At 38.8% G+C, this 25030-nt stretch overlaps 1 protein-coding gene across 6 annotated transcripts in view; it reads left to right on the top strand.

Annotated features, from left to right (window-relative positions):
- The window catches only part of LOC129762284 (monocarboxylate transporter 12), a 69706-nt gene that overhangs the window by 10589 nt on the left and 34087 nt on the right, over positions 1-25030 (top strand). The window contains exon 1 of one of the 6 annotated variants that reach the window (XM_055760420.1): positions 8295-8887. The exons of the other annotated variants lie outside the window; for them this stretch is intronic. The gene's annotated coding sequence lies outside the window, so the exon portion shown is untranslated. Of the gene's footprint in view, positions 1-8294; positions 8888-25030 lie in introns of those variants that run through there. 6 annotated transcript variants of the gene reach the window in all.

Below are 25030 nucleotides of genomic sequence, written 5' to 3'. Positions count from 1 at the left end.
GACACGGAATCACCGAAACAATGTAATCGTATCGTACATGAAAATTACATTTTCACGCGATGCAGTACTGATGGGGAGACCTGCCTGATAGTGCCAATGTCAGTGCCAAAACGCTGCAGATAAACGGTTTTAAAGCACGAACAAAAAGTAAATCCGAAACACTGCAGCGCCAAACCTGATCATTACAAATAGCGTACTCGTCCCACAGTTCGTGATAGCGTGATGAACACAGAGAGAGATAGAGCGAGCGGGTTGCTAGGTTATACTTGAATATAATCCGCCGTTGCACACTGCAAGCTTGGCTATAAGTAGTCGTCAATTTTAATCTGACCATAAGAATCGTTGAACGAACCCACTTCCATACCGGGCAGGCAAGAGAACGTCCCGAGAAGAGCCTTCCGTGCCGGTCAGCCGGTCTTCCCTGTAGGATGAGTTGGACGGAAAATGCTGTTGTTGGCGTGAGTGAGCCAACGTGGACCAGTGCTCGGGTGCACAGCAGCACAGTATTTCCAGAACTGGGTCAAGGTAGCCAAGGTTAAGCTTTTCATCGATTCTGCTTTGTGTCGCTGGCAGACTGCCAAAGGCTGTGGAGAAACGGTGAGGGACATTGGCGTAGCGGTTTCGGTATCGGTTGTTTGCCGGAAATAAACATTTCCGCCGGCCACGGTTATTGTCATCTGGTAGTGGGATGGATGGGGTAATCGGAGCCGATGGGTAATGGATTTGCATTAAAATCTACGATAGCGTGCTATTTATTGATTCCGCGCGTGGGAATCGGTTTGGAGGGATATAATATATGGGGGATATCTAAATATTGACGCATTTGTGTTTACCAGACAGATTGGATCGAATAATATTATATTTGATTTCAGAGTTCCCATGATGGAACATACAGCTGCATTCTACAATTGATTGAAATTAAAAAAATAGCCTAGAACACACCCTGGAATTGAAAAAAGAATGATTGATTTATTCCTCAGGAAATGCATGTCCTCGGAGTAATACGTGTTTTGTAGAACTATAGAACTTGAAGTTGGCAACACTCTTGCGCGTCTTTTTGACAGCTGCTACTAATTTTGCGTTCAGTTGAATTTACAACCTCATCATACATAGACTGACATCTGAAAGAAACGTCTGCAAATTGTGCAAATTGGACATGGATCGAAATATGTTGTGGTTAATGGTTCTCTTGAGATCTTTGACACTCGTTCGATCCAAACTAAACGGAACGGCGAGATTCCTTCGATCTAAGCAATCTAAGGGAAAGTATCATGAATCATGATACCTTCTAAACATTAAAAACACAATATGACCCTCAAATCCTATAGGGGAGGACGGGGGAAGACGGCCACCCGGGGTAAGATGGCCACTCTCCAGATTATTGAAACAATCAACTATTGGACAATTATAATACATTAGTTTGGTGTATTGCATTACACTCAATCATGTATACCCATTTTTGCGTGTTTATAGGTGAAACGTCATGAAAAACAATAAAAATAAACTTTTCAGATGGCGACGAGCACCGATTTGCTATTTTGCTTGCAAGAAATTTAGTGTTTTAGTGCTGAATATGGACATGTCCTATGAAACCAATGTTACAATAGTAAACACACAGGGCCTGTTGAGTGTGTTTGTATAGCAAATGGTATGTTTTTTAAGCATTTCATACAATTATTGAGACACTTTTGCTTGACTCATAGCGGGGGCAAGGTGGCTATTATTGTAAGAAATGTGATTTGCCATAAACGCACCTTAGAACGCGTCTAATTGACGAATTGAATGAGAACATCACACCACTTGAACTGTTGGTTGAATAATGGCGCATTCATTTTTTTTTTTTTTATTTTTATCCAAAATATATATTTTATTAAGGCTCATATGGCGTCAGCCTAACGGGGCCGGGAGTTCAATATTTTGACAATGTTTGCTTAGACTATGTTAGTAATATGTAACCGATTACTCGCGGTTGACTCGTGGTTAGTATTACAAGTGTTCTCATAATTGGTATGTCGCAGTCTTTGATGCTCTGTACGTGTGCCCGACACGGGATACCTCCTATTGGGATGCAGCTGACCATTAATCAGCAACGCCCCCCTAGTCTGTACCCCATATCTAGCGTGGTGCGTCTTTCTCGAGGAATCCAGGATAGAATGGTCACTAGCCGGCGCAATCATCAGCTCGTGTAGAGTTGTCATGAGCGGTAGAACCTTTGGCTCTTGTTGAATAATCAGTGGACTGCACAACCTTCGGCCCGTGCATCTGTAAAGAGTGTGTGTATGTATTGCCGCGACTAAGTAAAAGTTTATCGATCGGATAGGAGGGATATGAAACAGGGACACAACGAAGGAAACATCATTAAACGTTGACATCGGCGTTTCTGAGGAACAGGTATAGATGAAGCAGAAGATCAGGATCACGGCTACCTAAGATATCCCGGACGGGGATATCCGATTGTCTGCCTTTTGCTCTCAGTGCTCTAGAGAGCTGAGAGCGAGCAGCATGGAACCGGATACACGACCAGACAATATGCTCGATGTCGTGGTAGCCATCGCCACAATCACAAAGATTGTTTGCTGCGAGCCCAATGCGATAGAGGTGCGCGTTTAGGTTGTACTGATTGGACATAAGCCGAGATATCACGCGAATGAAATCACGACCTACATTCAATCCCTTGAACCATGCACTCGTCGAGACCTTAGGGATAATCGTGTGTAACCAACGACCGAACTCATCACCACTCCACATGCGCTGCCAACTTATGAGCGTATACTGACGAGGAATGTGGAAAAATTCATTATAAGCAATTTGCCTTTCAAAAAGTGTGCCTTCTAAAGCGCCCACCTTAGCTAGCGAGTCCGCTTTCTCATTCCCCGGAATCGAGCAATGAGAGGGAACCCATGCTAAGGTAATCTTGAATAATTTTTCGACCAAAACACTCAATAGTTGTCTTATTCTTGTTAGGAAATAAGATGAGCGTTTATCAACTTTCATTGAGCGGATTGCCTCTATTGAGCTGAGACTGTCTGAAAAAATAAAATAATGGTCGATGGGCAGTGTTTCAATGATCCCTAGTGCGTAATATATCGCACCCAGTTCAGCGACATACACGGAACAAGGATCTTTGAGTTTGAAAGAGGCACTGGAATTTTCATTGAAGATGCCGAAGCAAGTGGACCCGTTTATGAATGAACCGTCAGTAAAGAACATTTTATCAGATCTAACTTCCCCATATTCTGCCGAAAATATCGGCGGAATAGAATCGGAGCGTAGGTGATCTGGGATTCCATGGATTTTTTGTCGCATGGACAGATCAAAAATGACAGAGGAATTGCAGAAGTATGGGAAGCAAACTTGGTTGGAGATGCCTGGTGAAGGGTGCACGTCGTGGGTAAGGTACTTATGGTATAAAGACATAAAACTTGACTGAGGAGTCAGTTGGAGTAGATTTTCGAAGTTATCAATCACCAATGGATTCATGATCTTGCAACGGATGAGAAATCTGTAGGATAATTCTGTGAACCGAAGAGTAAGCGGGGGTACTCCTGCCAAAACTTCGAGACTCATCGTATGTGTCGAATGCAAACACCCCATGGCTATACGCAAGCAACGATATTGTATTCTCTCCAGCTTGAGAATATGAATCCTGGCAGCTGATCGGAAGCAAAAACTGCCATATTCTAAAACTGATAATATACTGATAATAAGAATTCGATACCCAGCTTGAGGGCCCACGTGAACAGATTGTTCAGGGTATCTTGCAACGACTTTTGCAGAACCACGGGATTAGTACCCGTGATGGAAATAACTCCATCGTCTGCAAGTTGTCTCAGCGTGCAGTCTCTAGTTAGACAATCATCCATATCATTGACGTAAAAACTGTACAAGAGGGGGCTTAGGCAGGAGCCTTGTGGTAGGCCCATAAAACTGTAACGAGAAGATTTCGAGCTGCCATGAGAGAAAATCATGTGCTTTTCTGACAGTAAATTGTACAGGAAATTGTTAAGAATTGGTGAAAGTCCACGATTATGAAGCTTCTCTGAGAGAATTTCCATGGACACTGAATCAAATTCCCCTTTGATATCGAGAAAAACGGAAGCCATTTGTTCTTTGCGAGCAAATGCGATTTGGATTTCAGAAGATAGCAGCGCGAGACAATCATTTGTCCCTCTACCTCGGCGGAAGCCAAACTGCGTATTTGACAGCAAATTGTTCGTTTCGACCCACTTGTCCAAACGAAGTAGAATCATTTTCTCTAGCAATTTACGAATACAGGATAACATTGCAATCGGCCTATACGAGTTATGATCGCAAGCCGGCTTGTTGGGTTTCCGTATGGCTATCACTCTCACTTGTCTCCAGTCATGCGGGACAATATTCAGCTCCAGAAACTTGTTGAACAAGTTCAGCAAACGCTGTTTTGCCAAGTCGGGAAGATTCTTCAACAAGTTGAATTTAATCTTGTCCGACCCTGGAGCTGAATTGTTACATGAGAGAAGGGCAATTGAGAATTCCACCATCGAAAAATTCTCATAATCGCTTTGAAGTGGAATGTCGCGTACGACGTTTTGTGCAGGAACGGTGTCGGGGCAAACCTTCCTTGCAAAGTTAAAAATCCAACGGTCAGAGTATTCCTCACTTTCGTTTGTATGGTTCCAGCCACGCATTTTCCTAGCCGTATTCCAAAGAGTACTCATAGCGGTCTCCCTTGACAAACAATTAATGGCATTCATGATAAATTTGATATTTTGACGTAGAACTACGTCTTTCAGGAAGGGTGCCAAATCAGAAAACAGGTCACGTTTTTATGAAATAAAGTTAACGTTAATAACTATTTTCACTACCCGTATTTCGAATTCAATAACTTGAACATTTCTTAACAGCTCGGAAAGATGTTTGCATCAATTGATAGGAAATATTTCTGCGCGTCTATCACAATTAATATAATGTAATTTTTCATGAGATGAAAAATTGAATAACTGTAAAATGTCAAGTGTTACCTAAACGCCCGTAAATCGGGCCAAGTTTTGATTGGCCCGATTTACGGTTTCCCTAACACGGGTTTCTAAATGAATGTGCCTGGGAGAATCCGCTTTGTCAAAACATGCAAGTCGGGGGTATTTTTTCCCACTGAACTGTGTTCCCCTAACACGGACTTCAAAATTAGTGTACCTGGGGGCATCCGCTTTGCAAATACATGCAAGTCGGGGGTATTATTTGGTGTTGAGTACTTTTGTACTCGCTTGTCGTTATGCAGACCGGAATATGTTTCCCCAAAACGTACTTCTAAACTGAGAAGCCTGGGAAAATCGTCATTTCAGATACTAGAGGCGAATGAACTTTCGCAGTTCGTGAACTACGTAAACATGAAATGTTCAATAATTTCAGAGGGAAATGTAAAATACAATGATCGTTTGACAATTCTTACGTTCACATATTTTTGTAGTCCTAGGCATCATATCAAACGTAAAAGGACGTTTATCAAATTTATTTGTAACGATGAACATAATCAATTCAAAAATGTCGATGCATTCTAAAATAATATTCGAAGTGGTAAACAAGTGGATTGCATAATATAATTTCGTAGTTGTACGTCAAAAGTATGCGGTCGTGTCCTGGATACAACCCCTTACATATTTTTTTTTCTTTTTTTTTCCAAAATATATATTTTATTAAGGCACATATGGCGTTAGCCTGACGGGGCCGGGAGTTCAATATTTTGACAATTTTTGTCTTACGACTATGTTAGCAATATGTAACCGATTACTCGCGGCTGGCTCGAGGTTAGTATTACAAAGATTCTCATAATTGGGATGTTGCAGTCTCCAGTACTATGTATGTGTGGCCGACACGGGATACTTCCTATTGGGGTGCAACTGACCATTAATCAGTGACGCCCCCCTAGTATGTACCTCATATCAATCGTGGTGCATCTCTCTTGACTCGAGGAATCCAGGGATTTTTTTTTCTGATACCAAATATAATAATTTTTAATTATGATAATTTCGCAAGGGTTGCACATGAAGCACGTTATAGATAATTCAGGAAAAATAGCACCTCCCACTCTTGTCACGCTTGTTCTAAAATACAACGACCTTGATATGCAGTACAATTTTGCCGGATACAATCATCCTCTATACGCCTAGATTCACGAGTCATTTCATGTGGCCATCTCACCCTTAGTAGTGGCCAACTTGACTCGTCATAATTTCAGTAGCACCTTTTTCATACATTTTTTAATTTATCATATAACATTATGAAGTAAAAAAAAAACTTTTGGAAGTCAACGTGATTGCGGAAAACATCCTAAAGATCGATGTTGACATAATAAAATGCCTCAATTTTGTATGCAAAGTGTGTAATTGTACTCTATACTTAGGGTAGCCGTCTTACCCCGTCTTCCCCTACTCCTTAGATCTGCGCCATATTTATACCACATCAACAGAAACAAAACGTGTATTAAAATATATTGAACACGACGTAAATATTTCGCAAGTTGTGTTGGAAACCCATCTGTTTTTTTTTTAGTTTGGTCATTTTTCTCCAACATTTAATAATCTGTAACTGTCTAGTTGCTGCAAAAACCATCCATAAATGATTATATCCGTGGCGTGTGGCAAGTATGAATTTCACAACAATAATAGAATAACTAACAAAAATGTTTGTTTTACCATTCGCCACAACTGCCGAGAGGCAGTAAAAACAAACGTAAACAGCCCTCAACACAGTAAATTCTGTTTACCTCTGTGGTGAATCGATAAAATTAACGACTCTGGTTTTCCACTGGTTCCACTGGTATATGGTCGAAACGAAACGGAACGTTTAAGCCTCAGTCCTCCGAGAATACCTACCTAGCATGTTCTGACACACAGTGGAGCATCACTGAAAATGGCATGTTCTCGAATAATTTTAAAGGAAACTGATTGCTTACGACGCCTTGGTTCTAGCCAGAATCAATTTTGTTTCCAAGTTCTCTAACCAGTCAGTATGTCAATGTTGAGTCGAAAAATAATCCACAAATATAACCCACTGATTCTTTAAAACACCATCATCAGCGCACCCCTCGGCTCGTAAACGAAGATTTACCCTGACCGATCAGAGCGCCGCTTGTTCACACCCGTCCCGTCGAAGGCGAACAAAGGCAGCTACAAAGAAGCAATGTCATTGTTACATTCTCCCACGGGATTGGGTCGGGGCTAGAGATGTGCCATCCGCTCATGAGCTGTTCATTGGAATCGCTTCATCATAGTGAGCGGATTCGGATCGGCTCGCAATCAAAACAACGCAGCTCATCAGCTCATTACGGAGCTGGAGAGCTGATGAGCTGTTGAGCTGTTGAGCTGATGAACTGCTGAGCTGTTGAGCTGATGAGCTGCATAGCTGTGGAGCGCAAAAGCAGCAGAGAGTGTGAATTTTGAGACGCGGAAGAATTTTTCGTCTCCCGCGCTTTATGATATGACGTCAGTTTGTTTTCGTGTGTCCCTCTTCGTTCTTTAGCCTTAGCAGAGATGCCAGAGAGCAAAAAGGTTTTTGTTTTGAAGATATTCAATCGTTCCATTAAATTTTTCTTACATCGCCAAACAAAATAATAAAAAGTATTTTATGCTTGTAAATGGAATTACTATACTATATTGTTATTTAAACATGACTGTTCAAACGCATAAATTTATTTCCGCGTGCTGAATCAAAACAATTCAGAAAACTACCCGCCATAAATGCTAATGATTGATAATTGTCCTTTTGTTAACTTTGTCATGGCGAAGAATTGCTTCTCGTTGCGCCTATTAATGGATTTATTTTTATATCCTTGGATGCAAAAAAAATATCTCGCTAGTTTTATCAAAAAAACGTTGTCTCAGCCAATATTTCTGAAGCCATTTTATTTGGCTACTGCTGGTTCTTCTGTTGTTTAAGTTCAGCATATCCTAAGCATCTTCTATGTTGGATTTCAGCATTCAATATTTGTTGAATATTATATTATTAGAATCCATATGAAATTTAGTTTGTGTAAAATTACAAATTAAATTCGTTTATTTTTTTGATTTCCGTCTATTAAGAAAATGAACACTATAAAGTGTCCCATGGTAGTTATGCAATTGTGTGGACAGCCGCAAAATTCAATTGAGCTGAAGAGCTGTTCCGAATGAGCAGCTCACTTGTATGAGCTGGACGGCTCTGAGCCGCTCACCATGATGAGCTGATTTGCCCATCTCTAGTCGGGGCGCTGCAAGCACAACAACTACTCTTAGCAACAACCATCGCGCGCGCTCTCTCTTAGTAGTCAACGTGCGGCCAACCGGTAAGAACGGGGGCTGCTGGCAAACGATTATTGCGCTAATCGTGGATGGGCAACTTTCACTAGTTCTCGTATTTATTTATTTTTTATTTACGATTTTACCATGCGCGCCGCGACGCTCCCGAAATAGCACCACCCATCCATCTGTCTCATCGGATCGGGTCGGCGACTTTTGCCGTCGTTGTTGATGCCGTTATTGCTGTTGTTGTTTTCCACGTTTTTCGCGACTCGGTGAATTCTGTTTTTGTGTTTTTTTCAGTTATTAATCGAGCAACGCGTGTGATGTTTGTGCTAACCGGCGGTCAATAAATTAGCTTTTTGTTCGATGAGCTGCAGTGAGGGAGTGTGATTGCCGTTTTGTCCTGTGTGTCATTGTTTACTTAAGTTTAGCGCCGACAGCAGTGTTGCCAGTTCGCGACCTGAGATTCGATTGTCGCCGACAGTGATACAGTGGAGATTCCGGAACATGGAACATTGCATTTATCAACAGCGCGAATGAAATCAATTCGATCTTGACATGTCTTGGTTAATCATAGTCCATGAGACACAACGAAACACCGATTAAATTCAAGACTCTTCATATCAACAATGGTATGTAAGTCGAACTGATTAGAGATAATACTACTTCTATTTGCACTACAGTTCAGGGAGGTCAGCATTCGGTTTAATGTGCGGTTGTAATACACAGTAATCGTTCGCTAACTAGTCCTTTTTTAACTGGTTTGATTTTTAACTGGGCGAACGCAGAAATGCGTAAAGAATCCACGCCATATTCAAATGGAAGATTTGCTGTGAGGGGCATTCGAATGTAATTTGAAATGGTATGAAAATTGACATTGTTTTCGCATGGCAAAAACATTGATTAACCCTTTCTCTACGAGAGTCGTCTATAGGAAACATCCGCACGATGAGCTGTGTGTACGAGCGTTGTCTATAGACATCAGGGTAATACTGCACATCGATCATACCAGCGCGATATGCATACTTTTCGGTGCAGTGCTCCGTACAGCACTCCGACGGAGCACACAGTACTTCTACAAAAATTCCTTCCTTATAATATAAAATTATTTTCAGACACAATTCTCGTTCAATATTCTTCAAGCATTTGGAAATAACATGTTTCTCCATTGCATGGAATACATGTTTGATACAGAGAATATTACAAAATAAAGACAGCTCAAATCGAACCATTCCTTCCTCGAGTTTTGCGCTTACCAACACATTTGGCCTTCTATTTTTATTTATAGATAAAAGATATGGAAATGCGTTATTTCGCCTGAAAATCCATTTCCACTTACGAACAAAGATCAATTTCGATAGCGCAAACATCGAATGGACTAACAACGCTTATTATGATGTAATTTTCGAACATGTGGGAATTCAATTTTCCAAATTTTCCGACCTTTCTTCAGGATTTTCCGAAAATTTTCCGATTTTTCTCTCCACTATATTGATCTACAGGAAGAGACGAATACAACAAAATACAGGAGGCTGAAATCGGACCATCCCTTCTCCGGGTTTTCCGCTTAGCAACAGATTTTGCCTTACATTTTTATTTATATAGATTTCAGTATAACATAGACGACAACGACGATTAGAATATCACTGTTTTAGTTTGCGATCTCCAATAATCATCATGGAAGTTTAGATTATCCGGAATTCTTCCTTATTAATTGTGCGTGGAAAATTTTTGGGTTTTGTTGATACTTGGGTTCACGTTTTCCGTCTGTCCAAGATACATATACATCTTGAAGGAAGCTTCCTTCCGATTGGCTCGTTTGTCTGCGGCGATCAACATTCTTGGTTCCACAATTGTACTAGCTAGATCTTGCGAAGCTACAATAAAGGGAAGCAAATTCCGACTACCTTAAAATTGAGATGGTCGATTAACCGATGGGGCAAACGCGACGAGTGGATCAACGCGTTAATCGACCATCTCAATTTTGAGGTAGTCGGAATTTGCTTCCCTTTATTGTAGTTTCGCAAGATCTAGCTAGTATAATTGTGGAACCAAGAAGGTTGATTGCCGCAGACAAACGAGCCAATCGGAAGGCAGCTCTTCGTCGTCATTCTCGGGCTCTCGTCAAAGACAATCCATTCACAAATGTCTGGATCATTATAAGGAATACTGCCCATGTTTGCATAGGAGACTAATCACCACCACCATTAGTGTTGGGAAAACGCATTTTTGTTGTTTTTATGCCTACAGCCGTAACCATGCAAATTTGCAATGAAATAATCTGTCCAGTTGAAGGATATTATCGGCAAAACGGGAGCCTAGGAGATTTTGCGGACTTAAACATATTTTTCCATTTGGAAAATTCTTACGTCTATTTATGCAGATAATCAATCGTTTCAATGAACGTTTGTTCACATAGCTAGACGTAATCACCAGGTTGCTCTGTCTGTAGCGTTAGTATTTACGTTTCCGATAATAGTCAAATCGTCTCCGTCAGTAATTTCAGTTGTTATCGGATAAAATCAAAAAGGTTTGGAAGAAATTTAGTGTAATGTCTGGAAAAGGTGCTCTGGATTTGTTGCGAGTCCTGAATACTCTGGGATATGATAAGAACAGCAGGTTCGTGTTTTTTCAATTAATTGAATTTGTAAAGGCAATCTGCAATGTTGGTAACTTTAGCAACATGATTTACCGATATCACGATCAATAGCATAAAGGTGGTGGAGTGACTTACACCAACGGTATGGGTAAATGCTGAGTACGTGGAATAATTCGATGTCGAATTCGAGGAGTTATAATGCTAAGAACCAATATTATTGTTTCATTGTCTACGTGAAGATTCAAATGAAGAAATATATGTAATTATAACATTAAAAACACAATTGCTTCTCTTTGTTCATCGCAGTGCAGTGTACAGAAAATAGTAATTATATGAGCAGAATTTCAATAGTTTCTCATATTCATCTTTTAGGAAATACTAAATAATAAGACACTATCATGAAAGGCATGTTTGGACTCTACAAAGAATGCGATTCAAATGTAGATTTAGCTTATAGCTCATTACAGGGTAACTTCGATATAATGTACATTTTACGTTATATCACGTTATACGTTATATCGAAGCATAATAAAGAACTCAAAAACGTAGCTCATATTATTTCATTGTGTTGCTGTTTGAGTAAGGTTAATGAATAAATTCAACTAGAAGACGAAGCCAACCTTTCTCATGATGTTTCTCTTCGTACTGTTGATTAAATTTTGATTCATTTAGAATCCGGAATCACAAAACAGTTGTATTTCGGGATCGGTTAAAGGTACAACAGAAGATTTAGTATCAAAATACAAATAATTTATTGTTCTTTCGAAAAAAAAATTCAAAAAATTATTCCTTTGGACTTTGATAGTGTGTACGTTATATCGAGGTAAAATGTACATTATATCGAGTGACGTTATATCGAGGGTACGTTATAACGAGGGTACGTTATATCGAAGTTCCCCTGTATACTGATAATTGATGATTTTCAAACGATGTATGAAAGCTGTATGGAACCACGTCCGTTATGCATTCAAACAGTGATTTTCGAAAACATTTTTTCAAAATTGCTCAAATGTTTTCGAACAAAAAAAATTTTTTTTTTTATCTGTATTATAGTGACTTTCAACTCATTTGGCTGGTTCGTCACTTTTACTTCCATTTGTGGAAGAATGTCGGGAGTGAGAATTGAACTCGTGACCTTTAGCGTGAGAGGCATGGATGTTACCACTACGCCAGATCGCCTCCCGAACAAAAAATGTTTGTTCTCAATGTTTGTTCAAACGTATTACATTGCGTAGAATGCATAACAGTGAAAAAGTCGATTTTGTTCATTTTGTCGCTTACTATTCCTATAAAAACATGGGCAGAATAGAACTGTAAAACTTGTGTGGATATGAAGATAGATTGAAAAAGGTGCGATTGGCGTTACTATTACCATCATGAATGATTCATCATTATCATCGCAGACCGCGTTTCTAGCAGGGTCGTACAATGTCACTTTCGTTGACAAATCGTCATTCGATAATAATCCTTCTTATCCACGCTGGCTCAATATATTACTATTCCTTTTTTGCACTCATAAAAAAAGTAGAAAAAAAAACTTTTTAAGTTAAACGGTTTCATTGTGATAAAACATAATAATACTACAGATAATGTACTAAAAGCCTAAAAATAATTAGGCAAGTAGCAGTTAGTAGTTATCACACTCCTTCCTTCCACACTCCTTGAACATTCAACAATAATACAGATAATGTTATAAAAACTGGGAAATAAAAAAGGAAAAAAACACTTTTTAAGTTAAACGGTTTCATTGCGATAAAACATAATAATAATACAGATAATCAGCCTAAACTAAAAGCCTAAAAATAATTAGGCTAGTAGCAGTTAGTAGTTATCACACACCTTCCTTTAATCTAGGGCATAATAAGAAATGAAATCTTGGGGCAAATGATGAAACTATTAACTCTAGATAACGGAAATCCAAGGATGCTCACGATTTTATTTTTATTCTGATCAATACCCTTTTTTACTTTTTTTTTTATTTTCCTGTTTTTATTACATTATCTGTATTATTAGTATATTTCTCTATAATAAAAACATTTCACAATTTTTTGAAATGTTTGATTTTTGCCTTTTTTCGGAATGTTTTTATGATGTATTGTATTCTATTTGTCAAATCATTTCATTTCATACCGACAATGATGAAAAAATTATAGGAGGTTGTGTCCAAGATACGACCGCATTGTTGACGTAGAACTACGCTGTTATTTTATATAAGTCGCTTGTTTGTACCTTCGGATATTATTCTATAAAGCTGTGAAACTTTAGAAACTACTGCTTAGTAGAATAATCTCTGAAATGTTTTTTCGTTGTAGAATCAGTTGACGATAATTGATTGATGATTCATTCTTGCCCTCGCAAAACAATACACTAGCTGATCGTATGTCGCAATTTATTTCTTGGTTCACATTGGTGGCTTGGAACTACTAGGAATATAAACACTTCTAGCATTTTGCGCTATTCGCAAAAGAAACGCTTCTGTTAATATTATTGGTCGAAAAGAGTTGCATAATTTTCTCATGCTCGAGAGAAGCGCAGCTGTCGCCCGTAGTGGAGGAAGTTTTACTACTGGCAAGCGAAACCTAATCACATACAAAATTTCAGTACATTTACTTTCTTGGTGACTAAACAAGCGAAATAAACTCTGTTTTGTTAATAACAATCTCGAAAACAGTATCAATTACGACTGGCACGCGAACCCAAATAACTTATAACATTCCAGTAAGACATTCAAGATGCTTGGTTTTTCTCAAATAATTTTTTGACGCCTGCTTCGTCATAGCGCCAGTTTAAGGCATTGATGCCATCTCAAAGGCACCAACGAAGCCCTTATGATGACGGAAAACAAACAATGTTAACTGCTTGGAAAAAGACTGAATTATGCCACACAGCTTGTACTCTGCTGTAACACCCATCGATGTGATTTCGCTGATGAGTTTGTCAAAAGCGACCGCCTTCACCACCAGCGGGGGGAGCTTGATTTTGGTTGCTGCCTGGGTAACGGCGTTTACATTTTCGACCGACGCGCCGAAGTCGCCTACTTCGCTGTTGTTCGATGCGGTGTCATACTCGCGAAGGCTCGGTTTAGTGCGAGCGCTTTTCACTGCACCAGCATCGCGTGCATCATTAGACGACGCATGCCTCGAAATTTTATTGTCCCTGGGAATGCGTTTGTTTTTTGCAGGGCTCGAGCCTGCCTTCCTCTTCTTCTTGCTCATTACACACTACGCGAAGCGTAGAAAGCGGAAAGAAAAACACACGATACGAATAACGCGAAAAATGAACAGAATAACCAAACGACGATATCCAAGTTGGATTACCACTGGTGGGGTCCAATCTTAGATCGAAGCGCAGTGAAAGCTAAGTGAACTGGATTGCTCAACAGTACGATGCCGAATGAAAGTTTGCCTCAGCGAGATCCACTGTTTATACTCTAGGCAAGTATTCCCCTTCATTCTTCTACCTTTTACTTTGTTCACGGAGACTTTAAATCCTACGATTTCCCCTCCGTTGGTCGTCGATAAGTTGCTCGTTATTGACAGCTCTGTTCGGGAAAGCACACAAATGGACAGAACAAATGTATGGGAAAATAGAAACGCTTAAAGTTTTCATGAATTTTAACCATTTACAAAACAAGGAATTCTAATGTATAGCATAATAAACAAATCTTACGGAATTTCCGATTCGTTTAGCATGTAAACCGCCAAATTCCGTTCGCGCCAAAAATAGTTATCAACGTTTACTTTATTTCATAAAAACGTGACCTGTTTTCTGATTTGGCACCCTTAGTGAAAGACGTAGTTCTACGTCAAAAATACATAGTCGACCATTTTGGGCCGGCGACCTTTCTTAATTTCATAATGTAGTTTATTCTCCAAGTCAAGTCCATTCATTTAAGACACATATCCCAATTAACATTTATTTTAAACTAATATGAAATCAGCCAAGATAATGAAATACACAGTATTATAATGACAGCAGAGATAAAGGTGTGTTTCAAATTTCAGATCAATTAGTCAAAATGAATGAGGTCAAATTTTCATTATCGAGGGACAACCCTGCAGACATACAAACATAGGGGACCCGCGGGTAATACGGACAGTGGGGGTAATATAGGCAGGTGGTTAATTTGTATTTTTTTAATTCGTAGAAATCTGATACATAAAATGTAACTAAATTTCAGATTTCTGTTAATGAGAACACCTTCTAAATGTTATTCTATAATATTTAAGCCACCCTATGGCAATGAATACTGATAAAAACTGATCAAAGGGAAACAAAAACCGAAAATCATACATGATTCTGCGTGTGGATGTTATTCTAGCTGCTTCGATAGTAAGCATTTTGAAAGGTTTAATACCAAAATTCAATTCACTGATGGTTATATTTCGGTTTGTGAGTTAACAGAGAAGCGATACTAGGTATGTATGGAAAAGTAAATTCATTTTTGAGTGGAAAAATTAAGTTATTGAAATAATTGTACTGGTGGGGTAAAACGAACAGTTGCCAGTGAAAGTGAGATGGGCTGTGAAAAGTCTGTTTAATCTGTTCCTATATAATGCCCCGCATCTATAAATGGAAATCAAATCGCCAAATGTGGACTGTTTAGAAGCTGACTGGAGCCAAAAGCAAAATAGTTAAGCGTCTGTTCGTTTATACTGCTGAAAAGCACGATATTACTTCTAGGTGGATTAATTCGATTTTATCATCATTCATCTGACATTCGTGATGAGTTCAGACCTTGGTTGAATAAAATTATTCCTCTTACGATCGATTATCCTCTGCGCTTCATATATTACAAACTTGTTCATATTACCCGCACCGAAAAAATATTGTACTTTTCGGTCTGTTTTAATTTCAGTAAAAAACATTGAAAAACACTTTTTTGTAAAATATTTGGCAAATTAGATAAAGAAACAGTATATTAAATTCCAAGAAACTGCATCAAAGTTTTGGGAAACATGAGTTTCCAAAGATATAATTGAAGTTCTCCCCTACATACAAACAGGTCAAGTTGAATGAAACTGTTTAGAAAGGTAATTGGCTATTTTGTTGAGGCGGCCATCTTGGATTTGAATTTTCCATAAATAGCTGTAATCCACTAGTCAATCCCTTTCATTTGATACCCATATTAATAATGTTTTGAGAAAATATGTGATCCGCCATTTTGTGGTGGCGGCCATTTTGGATTTGTATTCCTCATGAGTAACTGTGTTCTACTAGTCAATCCCTTTCATTTGATACCCAAATCGATGGGGTTTTGAGAAAATATGAGGGGCTAAGAATGAAGGGGTGTAAGTGATTTGATCGATTTCTCTACATTGACTCTCTCTTTTGGTAACTTAGCTGCAAACTCATTCCCAGATGTATTTGACAATTTGGAAGGTAGGTCAGAACCTCATCTATTGGATCCTATAGCAAACTCAAATTGGAACGTTTTTGCAGTTGAGTTTTTAATCAAAGGAATAAAGAAGGGAAATCGATCAAGTCACTTACACCCCTTGCATGCTAAGCCTCTCATATGTAATCCGCCATTTTGTAGCGGCCGCCATCTTACGCAGTTTTATAATGACTGCAGAGATAAATGTATGCTCCAAATGTCAGATCAATCGGTCAACAGGAAGGGAGTCAAATTTCTATGAATGTGGGAAAGCGCTACAATCAAACATGTTACAAACATACAAACATACAAATTACAGAGCAAGTTGAATAAAACCGTATAAAAATAAAAATTTAAGAATTGTATGATCATCAACATTGTTAGACTTATATCTCATCCTTTACCCTTCTAAACTTGAGTTGACCGCGAGTATTTGGTTTCCTACATTATTAACCATATCATTAATGATGTTTTTGAAATATATTAGTATAAAAATATAGTTAAGAGTTTGGCTCCTTAAATTATGTAACATAGCCTTAAAAATAAATGAATTATTTAAAAAAAAAGAAGATAGGTCTGAGCCTAGGACCACACACGTGAGCATGACGTAGGACTGCGAATGTTGGGAAAGTTGCATTTGAATTAAATTTTTGTAATTGTTCGGAATCCGTAAATTTTACATTTTCAGTACTCCAAATGGTGACCCTGGAAACGCCGTTTGTTACACGAACTTGTATCCTTCAAACTATTTGTAAGAATTGAAGTAGCAGAAGAATCCAGAAATATTATTATTGCTGTATATACTCAATAGTCGACTATTGAAAACAAACGAGAAATTCGACTCTCTGACTATCTTATATCGATTTCCGGAAATCTGCCCAAAATACCATTAGTAAAACCATCCCTATTTCCGTTATTAATGTTATTTCGCTGAGGGTAAAAGCAATAATTTACCCAATAATAGTCAACTCGATAAAACATTCGTTCGTTAAGTTAATTACTAATAATAATCGCTGTAAGTACTTTTATAAAAAATGCTGGATAAATTTCTCGTCTAATGGTTTACATTATACCATACATCGCATTAACAACTTTGCATAATATGTGTTTGAAATCCCTTAATATTTCGTTACATGCCTTGTTTTGAATTTTGTCGAAAAATAATAATAGTTCATGTTCCTGGAATAGACCCACGATCGTCGCCTTTTCGATGTGCAAGGGTTGGGAATGTATAATGAAACTATTGATATTCAGTTTCATTTACATATGTTTGCCTTTACTACATGGGCTGAAAAGTCCCGGGATTTTTAATGAAAACAATCGTTTTTTGGGCAAAGCTGTATTTATTCCTCAATATAATTTCCTTCGAGGGCAATACACTTGGTATAGAGAGTTTCAACATTTCGATACCCTTTCTGTAGTACGAAACGTCTAAGTCTTCGAAATATGCCTCAGTGCCACTATGCCGACTGCCTATTGAACTCAGGAGTGTGGTCATGGATCCACGTTTCATCCATTGTCACAAAACGCCGAAAGAAGTTCACTTGATTACGCTTCATCAACGCCAAACCGGCTGTTGTATCATCAAAGCGCCGCTGTTTTTGGTCAACGGTCAGTGAACGCGGCACCCATCGCGCGGATAGCTTTCTCATGTCCAAGATGTCTTGCAAAATGTATCCCACTTGTTCTTTCGAAATGCCTACGGCCTCAGCTAATTCGCGTAACTTCACTTTACGATTGTTTAAAACGAGTCGATGCACTTGTTTTCGATTCGATTCGGCCCATTTTCAATTCACTAATCCACCAATAAACTGTTGTTCTCGAAGGAGCTAACGTAGAATAACATTTCGTCAACCACTGCATTGATTGTTCAGGAGTTTTTCCCATCAAAAAATTATGTTTGATCAGAAAACGATATTCCTCTTTTTACATTTTATACAGCCATCCCATGTCAAACCGATATAGTGGTTCTCAGATTTTCGTGGGAAGTGGAAATTTTGTTCTTTGTCGCAAACCATTAGACCCGTATTTTTTTTATTTTTTTGTTAGGGTGACCATTTCCATTTTCGAGTGGTCCGAAAAATCAAATTTTTCCACTTTTTTAAAAAATGCCTTTTTTCAAAAATTCATAACTTTTGAACTACTGAGCCGATTTGAATGATCGATATATCAAATTGAAGCCAATTAGCTGATCATTTTTGAAAAAATACCGGAATTGCACAAATTTTTATTTTGGTTTCGACATTAATGATTGTATTTGTTATTTTTATAGTTTTCATGGTCTCGGGACCAAAGACGCTATATTATTTTATATTTTTTTCGGAAAGCTGAGAATTTTTTACATAACATATCTCGAAACCAGAAAGGCGTTTTTTTCGCTTTTGAGTTATTATTTTTCAATTTTTATATGTCGATCATTTGAATCGGTTCAGTAGTTCCAAAGTATTAATTTTTTGATAAAAGTCATTTTTGGGAGAGAAAAAAGGTAACAATTATTTTTTGAACCATCGGGTAACTTGAAAAATAATAATTCAAAAACGAAAAAAACACCTCCCTGGTTTCGAGATATGTTATGTGAAAAATTCTCAGCTTTCCATAAAAAATATAAAAAATATGGCGCCCTTGGTCCCGAGACCATGAAAACTATAAAAAACAAATACATTCAATAATGACAAATCCAAAACCTGAAATTTTTGCAAGCGTGGCATTTTTTCAAGAATGACTAGCTTATGAGCTTTAATTTGATACCGTTGTTCGTACTAGGTTTGTTTTCGTTTGTTTACGATGAACGCCAATGGAGGGCCAATGGCCAACAACATAAAACCGGGATGACGAAGCGAAATAAGCACCGCTAAACGGGCAATATTGTAAGATGCAGTCAAGAACAAGATTGGCACCAGCACCAGAGGAAGCTGGCCAAGAAGTTTGACACGTCGCAGAGCACAATGGTCAAAATCCTGAAGGTGGAGGGCGTGAGACACTACAAGCGAGCATCCAGATCAAAGTACACGTAGAAGCAGCTGCAGGAAATCCAGGGAAAGTGTCGGCGCCGTAAGTGATTTTACGTTCTCGAACCGTTCGACCGCTGGGAACATGGGGCGACGAATAGTTAGTTAGTTAAATAAAGTTAATGTTATATATGTCAAAAAGGCCAAGTTTAAGCTCAAGGTATTGTCGTGGGCGGTTATTTCGACCGGTGGCATATCTAATCTTTACGTACAGACGAGTAGAGATATGGTGATCAATACGAAAGTTTACACAAAGAATAGTAAGAATGAAGATTTTGTGTTTTGATCCGACTTAGCTTCGTGAAATTACGCAACGATCACTCTGGGGTGGTTGACCGGCCATAACATACCATTTGTACGGAAAGAATAAAATCCTCCAAACGAACTCCAGACGCGGCCAATCGAGTCGGCATATTTTATGGACTTGTATTAATTCAATAATGAGTTGAATCCAAAAACGACTTTTTTACAAAACGTGTTTCATTTGGTATCGTTATTTATGACCCACCCATTAATTATTCTGGTGGAGGATTATGTCAACCGTAATATGGACGAAAAGGGTGATAAGCTTCTAGAACTAAATCAAAATAAAGTTCTATACCACCATGAAAATAAGTGTGGAATGATCGAAATTTGTTCGATTTAAATTTGAAATTTGATTTTCTGATTGTACATTTAAAAACCCTGAACAGCCCTCATTTTGTAGGTGAGTGCTTTCAAAATGATTGATTTGATTTGACGTTTGCTATTCAGTTCTCAAAATCGCGTCCAAGTAAGACGAGCAACGCTTGAAAATTTTGTCCCCCAACGCGAAAATCCAATCCACAAACCTGGCCCATTGTGATTTTCTCTCTAAAACGCCTCATAACGCCTAGGTAATACGCTTTATTGACCGTCTATCCCTCCGGAAAGAAATCAGAATGAGCAGCACCACAGATATCAAAGAAAACAGTTCACATTACCTTTATTTTTAGTCGAATTGAACGAATCGAATGGAATTGAACGAATTGAGTTTTTTTTCCATTTCGATTTGAGCATACCTCATACATTTGAAATTTCATAATTCCTTGACAATTTTCTTTAAAAAATTCGTTTCGTGCTTAACTGTGCACAATCCACGTTCCATATTTCATTTCCTGGGAATGATCTCATTCTCTCGCCGCATCAATAGCATGCTCCGAAGAGATTAAATGTCTTAACAATGCTGATAACACGTTATCAGGCGCGAATGATTACCCATCATTAGTAACCAGTGTACAATTCCCTCGTCATACGGTTCAACCCTTTTTGATCCCTCGTTAATACGCATCGTTTAACTATGAACAACAACGTTTAACTAAACAAGCGATTACTAATTATCATCCCCCAACCCCCCGCAGCGGCTTGTGCAACTATCGGCTCCTGCAGTAGTTCGCACGCCTCTCACTATCACTTTCGCAACACGACGTTCAAAGTTCTGATTGGCAGCGAGTGCCACCCAAGAACAAAAACTAAGCGATCACTTAGTCGGCGCACTCGTATTCAGGGGCGGGAAACTTTGTTTTTTCGACCGTAATCAGGCCCGCGAATAAATGACCGCTGTGGATGGACCCTAGAGTATGTCATTACAGACGCTGCGGAAAAGTGAAACTTCACGTGATGTTAACTCAGTTCTCAAGATAAGCACGGTTCTTGGCTCGCTTTATGCCCTATCTTGGTCAGCATGTTTATGACCTATTTATTGCATCGGAGAGTCTGTGTGACTCGCATCTATTTATTCTATTTCCGTACAGAGTGGAAAACGAGATGCAACGCTCTGCAGCGACGTTATTTTTACACGTATTCTTCGGTACGTTAAATGCAGCTGCGCCACAGCGTGGACGCTTGGCGTCAATCGAATCTGGAGAACTGACTGAAGTTGTCAGGACTACTCACAGTTAAAACGAAATTTTTCTATGAATTTCCAAATTTAGTTTCAATAGCAAATATGAGTTACTATTAAGGAGAAGTTTAACTTTGGAGACGTTAATTAAATGGCCTCTCAAATAACAGCATGACGATGACGACACCGTGTTGCATCACGCGATTCATTTAATCACTGACTGCGCAATCAAACTGGCGGAATTCTCTTCTTCCGAAAGGTTCTTATTTAATTCGCTCGAAATTCATTTCAACTGCGATCATCGAAAAACAACCTCTTATCTTGGGGAATGGAATTGCAAGCAATTAGTATTTGATACGAATGAGCACCCGGCATTTGAAGCGATCTAACCTTGAATACCATGGCAATAAATAAATAGCCAATTCCAGATAACCTTTCCGTTTGTCTGGTTGGATGAAAGCTCATTAGTGATGCTCACTAGATTCGGTTACACACTTACGAATTGGCAGCAAGTGCGCATACCACTTCCGCGCTTTTGTTCAAGTGTCACAATCTGTCACAGTGCTAATCCGTGCTAAGTATAGCCAGTTCTTTTTTTTTTGTTCGTTTGGTCACCCTGGATTACACTCACGGATCGGTGAACGAAAACCGGTGATTATGATTACGGTTGAATGAAACAATGTGGGTCAGAACAATATTTTCACATTCGTGGTCAGCATTCGGATGGTATTGATCGATTAGAAGCACACAACAGATAAGGTGTGCGACACCGCCGAGAATGTGGTCGCGCTTATCAGTGGGATTATGTTCGTATGGACAGCTTTAATCTCCGGGTTGGCACAAACACTACAAAGTTCATGCACCCGAATCAATTGAAGCGGTAGTGAAGAATGTTGGATCTGATAACAGAAACAAAGCGGGGTGTGTGTAGAATCGAAATGATTAGCAAACCGGTGATTCTTTCAACTGTTGAATAATCTACCAAATGTCCCGTGAAAAATTCCGGAAGTTGTCTTCTCTTATTGACAACGCTATCTTCAGCGAGGTGTTAAAATTTTTTAATAAATAAAGCCTCTCCACATTAAATTTCGGACACCAAGATGATGCCAGTAAAACAAAATTCACTAAGGGGAAAAGGGGGGAATTTGGACCACCTAAGCAAATCGCCTAATATTTCTAAACCAATACGGTCTAAATAAAAAATGTCACATTGTATACTGAGCTACACTTGTTTTCTCTCAATCAATAATGTTTAATTATTATATCAAGCTTCAAATTACCAAATATATCATAAAATAAAAGAGATGATTTTTGGACAATAAAATTTGATGCGGGGTGATTTGGACCGTCTGTGGGGTGATTTGGTCCATTTGAAGAAGCTTGGATTCACAAAGAAGCTCGATGTATGGGTGCCAAACACGTTGACGCAAAAAAACATCTTTGACCGTATCGACGCATGTGAATCGATGCTGAATCGCAACAAAATCGACCCGTTTCTGAAGCGGATGGTGACTGGCGATGAAAAGTGGGTCACTTACGACAACGTGAAGCGCAAACGGTCGTGGTCGAAGCCCGCTGAAGCGGCTCAGACGGTGGCCAAACCCTCATTAACGACCAGGAAGGTTCTGCTGTGTGTTTGGTGGGATTGTCAAGGAATAATCTATTATGAGCTGCTTCCCTATGGCCAAACGCTCAATTCGGACCTGTACTGCCAACAACTGGACCGCTTGAAGGTAGCACTCATGAAGAGGCCATCTTTGATAAACAGAGGCCGCATTGTCTTCCATCAGGACAACGGCCACATACTTCTTTGGTGACGCGCCAGAAGCTCCGGGAGCTCCGGATGGGAGGTTCTTTTGCATCCGCCGTATAGTCCGGACCTTGCACCAAGTGACTACCACCTGTTTTTGTCCATGGCGAACGAGCTAGGTAGTCAGAAGTTAGCCACAAAAGAGGCCTGTGAAAATTGGCTATCCGAGTTTTTTGCCAATAAGGAAGCGAGGTTCTATAACAGGGGTATTATGAAGTTGGCATCTCGTTGGGAACAAGTCATCGAACAAAACGGCGCATATTTGACTTAAAACAGATGATTGAAACAAATTTTATGAACAAATGAAAATTTAAAAAAAATACCGCATTTTTTGCTGCCATTCGCGCAAAATGCGTTTGCGTAGTTCCACTTGATTCGACGCCATTTTACCAAACAGAAGAAGAAGAATGTAAACATATTGGACATCGAAATAAAGGGGAGGGTTTCAGCTGTCATGTAAGTTAAATATTTAATTGATTAGTACTATTTCATAAACTACACTGAAAGAAAAGTGTCCGAAATTTAACGTGGACAGGCTTTAATGTTTAAATCATCTCGTATGTTTTATTTTGTAGTCGTCTCTTTTCTCTAGAAATTCTAAATATCGTATCTTTCTATAGGATCCGTCTATCAAATTAATCGAATTTAGGGGCTGCATATCTCTTCATTTTGTTCTCGCTTTTAGGCAAGAGAAACGAATTGGAACTAAACCAACTGAATCTCAGTCAAAAATTGCTTCGTTCTGAGATCGTGATACTCTCGATCGCTGATCCTGTCTTGTACAAAAAAAAACCTTAAAGTACTTCGCTTCCTTGATCAAATCCCGACTTGTACTTAGTTGAGTTTCCGATGCCCTACGATACGCCTGGTATGTTTTCTTGAGCGGAATGTGAAAAAAATACCATTTTTGAAAAACTTTTTTGTGGAAATTATTCCAGCAAGAACGGAAATCGAATCATGTAGGGGAAAGTCGGGAAAGACGGACAGCCCCTGTATAATTGAAAAATTACAGTTTTATTTGAAATTTCAATGATGTACAAACTTGTAATACAGTGTATCAATACCTTTGACACTTACTGTGTACACCTAGCTGGCTTTCTGTTAAAATTGAAAATAAAAATGAAAAAGTAATCTACAAAAAGCAGCTCGATTTAAATTTTCGTCTGCAGAAAATACGGTCCTCATTGTTACCGAGTAATTCTTTGGGGTATTTTTCGTTACGTGGATGTTTTAGCATCACTTCTCTTCCAGTTTATCAAATCAGCGTAGAAGTTTTTTCAATTTTTACTCCAGAAATATTGTCGAATATAAAATACTAATCAAGTCGGCTAAGACAGACGCTCCACCGACAAAAGACAAACATTTTGGTTTGAAAACAATTTGATTCTCTCCTCCTTCATTTATTAACAGATGCTCACTAACTACGTTTGCAAGTGCAACCACATATCATGGACGAATCAGCAGAGCGGTTTTTAAAATGTAATACGAATTTGTCATTCCGAAGGCCGGAAGCTATTTTAGCCATGAAAAAATGAGAAAAATTATAAGCCCTTCTAGGTGATTTTGGTCTAGCCTTTTTGTTGGATAATTTTTAAGGCATATTTGAAGACCTCCAAAACCTATCAAGTACATAAACTTGAATTTTCAGTTAGTGTCCGTCTTTCATACCCCAGGTGTCCATCTTTCCCGCCAAGTGTCCGTCATTCCCGACTCAATCTTATTTTTTCGAAGATACCGGAAACAATCATTTTTCAAAATTTCTGCCTCAAAGACAAATATTATTGTAAGAAGAGACCTAGACAACTAACTGGTGAGATAGCTATATATTTTTTTGTGAAATTCACGAAAAAAAGAACTTTTACTTAGGGTGTCCGTCTTTACCACCCTTCCCCTATATCTCTACTTCCGCTGCAACTCCGAAAATGAGTTTGTTGCAACACTGTTTACACAGTTCCTCCCTCCACATTTTGTCTATTAGGGGAAGGTCGGGAAAAACGGACAGGGTGGGTAAGATGGATACTAATGTATAATTGAAAATTATTTTAAATTAGTTGACCCGGCAAACTTCATACCGTTAAGTCGCCATTGACCGTTAGCGCCCCATCCATCATGCATTTTCG

The sequence above is a fragment of the Toxorhynchites rutilus genome, chromosome 1, assembly GCF_029784135.1.
Source record: "Toxorhynchites rutilus septentrionalis strain SRP chromosome 1, ASM2978413v1, whole genome shotgun sequence".
Lineage (NCBI taxonomy): Eukaryota > Metazoa > Arthropoda > Insecta > Diptera > Culicidae > Toxorhynchites > Toxorhynchites rutilus.
This window is presented reverse-complemented; position numbering and strand designations above follow the sequence as displayed.